This window comes from Pteronotus mesoamericanus, unplaced genomic scaffold (assembly GCF_021234165.1).
Source record: "Pteronotus mesoamericanus isolate MK-2021 breed Mesoamerican mustached bat unplaced genomic scaffold, CSHL_Meso_final contig_33, whole genome shotgun sequence".
Taxonomy (NCBI): Eukaryota; Metazoa; Chordata; class Mammalia; order Chiroptera; family Mormoopidae; genus Pteronotus; species Pteronotus mesoamericanus.
Genome location: NW_026555135.1, coordinates 9,281,715 through 9,288,967, shown reverse-complemented (window position 1 = coordinate 9,288,967; position 7,253 = coordinate 9,281,715).

Sequence of the window (7,253 nt, the reverse complement as noted above, 5' to 3'; positions counted from 1 at the left end):
GGTGTGGGTGTGGCTAATCAGATCAAAGATGGGAATCAGAGACAGATTTACCATGAAGCCTGTGGAGCTCTATCTGTAGGGCTCCTCGCTTGCACAGGCCCCTTTCCAAGGCCCAGGTGTGTGTGTGTGTGTGTGTGTGTGTGTGTGTGTGTGTGTGTATGTGGTCAGTCCCTTGGCAATGTGTTCATATAGTTATGTTTTAAAAATGTGCAGAAGATACTTTTATTTTTATGATTTTTTAAAATTAAATGTATTGAGTTAACAGTCATTAATAACATCATAAATTTCAGTTGTACAACATTATAATTTGATATCTGTGTACTCTATTGCATCCTCACCACCAAAAGTGTAGTTTCCTTCCATTATCATATATTTGACCCCTTAACCCAATTTGCCCTCCCCCGATTCCTCTTCCTCTCTGGTAATCACCATTCTGTTGTCTATAAAAAGTAAGATACTTTTAGCTCCATGCAGCTGGTTAGAACATCTTGCTCTTCAACTGCTCCGCCATCACACTTTATGTGGATTCCATTGGAGTGGCCATGGGAATTTTTCATATCCAGTTAATGGAAAGTTAAGTGGGGATACATTTTCTTTGGGTTTAGTGGACATATGTGGCTTATATCTCTTCTATAAAGAGATAAATTACTGCTAGCTGTTCAGCACAGGAACAGTTTCCAGAAATACTCACACCCTTGCTGAAGAGTTTTGTTAAAAGAAGGGGCAGGGTCAAAGCTTGTACCTCTATAGAACCTGTTCTAAAGTGACTGGTCCAGGACAAATGTGAGCCATGCAGGAGAAACAAGATTTGAAATGTGTGCTGTCAGAAGGTAGCCTGCAGAAATTTCTTATAACCCATTAGATGTATAAAACTATTAGCAGGGTATTTACTTCTTATTGATGCTTTGTCAAAATTGAATTTCTTTCCCATCAGAAGTATATTTAATAGTTTTTAAAGCCTATATACTTCTAAACATAAATTACCCCCTTGTTTTGATGGGAATGGCTTAATGGATAAAATTTAATATAATACTTAAACTGCACTTCCAAAAGATATTTTGGAACATTTCAATAAAGGGGAAATTACAGACTTCTGATGTGACCCCATTTTGACAAATTTACCTGTAGTTATTTTCAAAGAATTGAGAGAAAATATCAATAAAGGTAATAGAATATCAAGCAAAAGCAATAAATAAGATGAGGAAAATAATAAAAATTATTTTAACTTCAAGAAATGAGTTAAAAGTTTTTTTCAGAGGATACCTAAGGCAGTCTTAAGCCACTAAATGTGGTGATTTGTTACAGCAGTAACAGAAAAACGTATTCAGCCAATGGGGCCAGCAATCTGTTTTCACACGTCCTCCAGGTGGCTGATGCACCTGCAGTGTGTGAACCACCACACGACCTTACCTGCCACACCATATTGCACTTCTGGGTTTCCATAGCTGTCTCTGGCTTGCTTGAGAGCAGGGACTGTGATTTGTTCTTTATCACTGCCCAGCCCTCTCCCCACCCAACTGTCTTCCTGTACGCTCCCTGCTATAGAGTGGAAGCTCGTCTTGACTCCCTGCTACTGCTGGCTGCCCAACTGAACATCAATTTTGTTGGGGGATCCAGGTCCCCAATGACCTTATGGTTTTGCAACACTGGGAGGGGGAATTGAAATCTATAATGTGAATGTAGTTTAATCATGTCTAGAAAGATTCAGTGAAAATTAGTCTTATATGCTTGGACTAAAGTGATTAAGCCATGAATCACTGCAGCCATCTGCCCATTAAAAAGGGGGGCAGAGGATACTTGGCATGTTTTCTCCCCCCGAGGACAGTGATCTCCATGTAGTTCTGACAGAAACAATTTTATTCGGGAATCTCCTTCAATGAGCTTTTAATCCTCTAATTAAATCACTCTTCTGAGTTATCCAAATACATGTCCTGGGATGAAATAGTCTACAAGATTTTCTTCTAATGAATCCCACTGGGATCTAATGGAAGCCTAATAATCCCCTTAATGGGTGTGTTCTACATGAGGAAGCTTAAGCCAACTGCCAAGAGTAGAGTGTCCTCACACTGCGAAGCGCTTCGGCCCCTGATTTTGGCAGTTACTTACTCAGACAGATGGTAGATGGACCCATCATGGCAGTGACTTGCATACCTGCATAAAGGGGAAAAATGCATGCTCAAAACAAGAATGTTAATTAGCTCTCCTGAAAGTCACTTTATGGATTAAATAAATTTTGATTCCAATATTGTAGGCACCATGTTATAACTCTGGGTCTCTGATGTATGGCTCACTCTGCATAAGTGTGTGAAATCTGTAGGACACCTTAGGCTGCTTCCAATACTTGGTTCCTTTACCCCACTCACTGTCTCAAGTCAAATGCCAGCCCCTGTCAAACTGTCTGTGACCTCCACTCTAAGGGGTATCATGGTGTCATGGAAAGACCATAGATTTTGAAGCAGCCCTTGATAGTTATTTTATGAGGGTGTGTAAGTTCTTTAATTTTTCTAAGCTCTCAGCCTCCTGAGCTATACAAAGCAGTGTTATCGTGAGGGTACAATCTGTTATGCTAGGCAATACATATTAAGTAGAAAATATCATCATTTCTTTATCTTTTATCTTCTAAGCACATGACTCATATGTCTACCGAGCATTTACTTCATTCTGCCTTCTGTGATAGTTTTAAAAGTAGTGTGTGTAATCTAGGTTCTGGTAACAAAAAGAACCACACTTACAATGATTCAACACAATAGATAATTATTTCTTGCTCTTTTAATAGTCTTGTTACTCTCTGAGCCGTGGTCCCTAAATTCCTTTATGAATCTACCCCGCTTGGGTCAAACTACCTAACAGCGTGAGGCCTCCTTTTGCTCAGACTAAGATAGATCTGAGCAGCCTTTCCTTCTAGCCTCTTCTGTGTTGCCTTCTTTGTAGGACCTAAGCTGTATCAAGCACCAGGTCCCCTTATATCATACCAGCTACCTGGGGAATTGGCAGGGGGTGGGGGGGGGGAGAGAGACAGACAGACAGACTGAAATCATCTAGAGATATGGACAAAGCCAAGAAAAGACTTGTCCAGTCCCATCAGACGCTGTCTTTTTCATCCTGGTGGTCTATCTATGCCCTGAAGTCTTCGTTCAGCTTTTGTCCCCGTTTGGGGGCTCTTTCTCCTCTTGGGGAGTGTAACAGACTGGGATTGGGGTGGAGCTGCTGTGTCAGAATGTAGACAATTGTGCCATGTTTCTACTCAGTGGGGGTGAGGATCCTTTCTTTAGCTTGGAGCCCCATCAGAAAATTCCTCTTTTCATTACAAAGAGCAAAGTTCACTGACCCTCCCAAGGCTTCAGTGTGCTCACAATATGGAGTTCTCAGAGGAGAAGGCGTCGGAAGGCTGTGGTCGCCCTGACCGCGGGTTCCTCGGGCGCCTTCGCCTCATTCTCTATCCTAGCACTCACTACTCTGAATGGCAGTGTCTCTGCGCCCATAGGTGGCTGCATCTGCCACTAGGTAGTGAGCTCCTCAGAGGCAGGCCTGCGTTTTATCCATCTTTCTTCCCCTCCCTGAGAACTTGCACAAGGTAGGCCTGCAAGGAGATTTGGTAAATGGATTCCCCCTTTAGTGGGAATCTCCTGATACACAGGGAGAGCACAGTAGAGCAGGAACAGAGTAAGAATCAGCAGAATCCAAAAATCAGCAGAGGCATACAGAACAGGATAAAAAGGGCATTGGAAGGCATGGTACAGGTGGCTGTCAATTCCGGGACCTGGGTCCCGAACTCACTCCAGAACACTGCCTGCCAGACTTGGAGAAGGAAGAGCAAGTGCAGAGCCTCCTCACAGGAGGGGAGAGGGTCATCACACGCGGCTTAGTCTCTCAGCTTCCGCTCAGGGACTGGTAGCTCTGACCCTATCGTTAGGAGATCCTCTGTGCCTGCAGCTCAACAGAGCAATCAAATAAGCATCGATCACTTGTTGGGTTCTCACTAGGCATCAGGCTCTATTCGAGGCATTCTAGCATTGTTAATCCTTCCGGTGACTTATTAATGAGGTATTATTATTCCCCCTTTTTAGATGAGTAAACGGGGCTCTGAGAGTTTAACTTTTCCAAGGACACCCAGCTAACAGGAGGCAGACTTGAGACTCAAATTCAGATTATTTTATCATTTATTATACATACGTTTGTACTTACAAGCATATTTGTTTTACATACAAGAGATCCAAAAAACCCAGAATTTATTTATTAAAAATTGTGTATTTATTCTTACACATTTATACTTCACTAACCTTCAAAGTACTCTGATGCAATTCACCTACCAAAATGTTTTTTCCACTGCTCAAAACAGCTTTTGAACTCATCAATTTTGATGCCTTTTTGCCCTTCTACCGTTTTTTGTTTCACCTCTTCCATATAGGCAAAATGTTTCCCTTTGAGGACTTTTTCTATCTGGGGAAACAAAAAAAAAGTCACTCAGGGTGCGACTAGGTGAATGGGGAGTGTGGAACATGGAGGTCATGCCATTTTTGGTCAAAAACTGCTCAACACTCAGCACAGTGTGGGGAGATGTGCTTGTAAATCACCCATCATGAAATGGGCAAACACATTGAAAGAGTCTTAAGAAAAAAATTCACTGAAGGTGAACGCAGCCTCTCACAACAACACCAGCTGGTACACTGCTACAGATGGGCTCCTAGAATACTCGCCTAGCGGGGGGAGGCTGTACTACAAGGGGCCTGCCCTCCAGAAGATAACTCCAGGTTTTTTGAGGGTCCCCCCCTTATATACTATGTGTGACATATGATACATTCATAAAATTTTGCGCTAAGTTAGACAGTCAGCAAGACACTGCTGCTGTCCAGTGACGCTCACAGCCTGGATGGGAATACAGAAGAGAAACAACAGCTAGTCCCACCGAGGCCGAGGGGGCAGGCAGTGGGTTAATGCTGGGTGCCAGGTAGGTTCCAAGGAAGGTCAAAGGGGTCTGGAAATGAAGGCGATGTCCAGAAAGCAATTTAAATGAAGAACCTTGGATGGGATCTTTCTGTTCTTTTTTGTCACATTATTTTTCATTTAAAAAATGTTACCTAATGATCCTATTGTGAGGACCCAGTTTAACCTGAAAATATACCTGATAGAACTCTTCCAGTTACTCAGGCTTTATTCATACCACTTATGCATTTTTTTCTGGTGCCTATGATGTTCTAGGACCCGTGGGAGGTAGTGGGGACACTCTGGGAGCAAAGCAGATGTGGACCCAGCCTGCCCTTTGGCAGCTGTCAGCCAATGGGGGGACACACATTTACCCAGTTATCACAGGCATATTTAACATCAAACTAATAAATGCTATGCATGTTACTTAAAACTAAAAAGAGAGACAAATGGCTGACTGTCAGTAAATAGGTTCTGGTACCAATTCCACAGCGGGGGGTAGGGTGGGTTTCCCCACATCAACAAGTAATTCTCACGGCCAGGTGAGTATCCTACGATTCAACTCGATTCTGATACCATCTAATTGGTAATCACATCAGATCCCACAGGGTATTGGCTCAGTTCTCCCAGACTGACACCCTAACCCTCTGCCCCACCCCCAGTCACAAGGTCAGGTTGTCACCTGTACTTCTGACTGAATCAGAGCTCTCCACGACCCCTAGCCTTAGGCTCAATTAATTTGCTAAAGTGGCTCACAGAACTCAAACATTTCACCTACTAGAATAACAGTTTAATATAAAACAAAACAAAACAAAACAAAACAAAACAAAAACAACTCTGGAAGAGCCAGATGGAAGAGACGCAAAGAGCAAGGCATCGGCAAGGGCACAGAGCTTCCACGCCCTGCCCGTGCCCATCTCTTTCCCGGCATCTCCGCGAGAGCGCCAAGCCGAACGCTCTCGGAGCCCAGTCTCTTCGGACTTCCTCGGAGGCTTCATGACGTAGGCACGCCTGATTAAATCATCGGCGAGTGGAGGAGGATTCAACTTTCAGCTCCGTTTACCTCCCCGGGGGTCAGGGTGTGGGACTGAGCGTTCCCTCCCTCTAATTGCCTGGTTGGGTTCCCCTGGCAACCAGCTCCCTTCGCAGGTGCTTTCCCAAAGTCACATCATTAACATAACAAAAGACACCTTCATAAACTCTCTTGAGAAATTCCGGGGTTTTAGGAGCTCTGCGCCAGACATGGGATTAAGATGAAATATATATTTCCTATTGTAAATCACAATATCATAGACAGGTATTATGAAAGGTTAGTGTGAAAGGGAATTAACTGCAGACAGAAGTTTTTGGAATTTACTGAATCACTCCCAGGTAGGCAGCTCCTCTTTCTGCTTTGCAATATCTATCTAGTCTGCAAACGTTTACCCAATGGCATTGTGGGTGGAACTCGCTTTGGAAGTCAGGGAGACTGGAATTTGAATTCTGGTTTGCTCTTTTCCAGCTGGGTCACCTTGGGTGAGTTACTTAGCTTCTCTGAGCCTCAGTTTTAAGTGATTGATTGAGATTAATGAGGGTGATGAAGATGAGAACTAGCATTTATCGAGTCCTCACTGTGTGCTTTATGCTGTCCTGAGTATATTAAGTCACTTAATGACACTGTTGTGCCAAGTAAATGAGCTAATATAAAGCGTGTAGCACCCTTTGTGGCACAAAGCAGCGATCTAAGAACAGTAGCTCATCACAGTGGTGCGACAGGGTGGGGCTGTGGGTGCGTCTGCTGCCTGTGAAAACAGTACAGGGTGCATTCTTCTGTGGGGAGTTTGTAAACAGTAATAAAGCTATCTGGACATTGGTTTGCTTTTTATTATTATCATAAACTAGCAATTCTAAACAATGTTAGTTACAAAATCTTTGTCTCTGAGGAAGGGGGGAGTCTTTTGCTGTGGATATTGTGGAGTTTGAATAATTTCAGTATGCACACACACACATATGCTTCATCTAGCACATTTTTGTTACTTATCCTTTAGTAAAAATTATAATTTACATGGAAGTAAATTCTCAGACATTTCAATTATTCAGTCAGCCCTCACCTCAAATGGAAACTCCTAATGGTGTATAATGGTTCCAGCTTATTTTGGGCACAGTTCCCCATGGGTCCTACATATTTCTGCATTTAAGCAGTAGATTCACAATAAAAATAGGCAGCACAGTTATCGAAAGATAAGGAAACAGAACTTGGGTTACTTCAATTGTGTCCTTCTCTGTGCAAATCACTCTTGGAACACTGTGGAATTCACTCTCTTGGAAGCATTTCTTCCTGTGCTCACTGC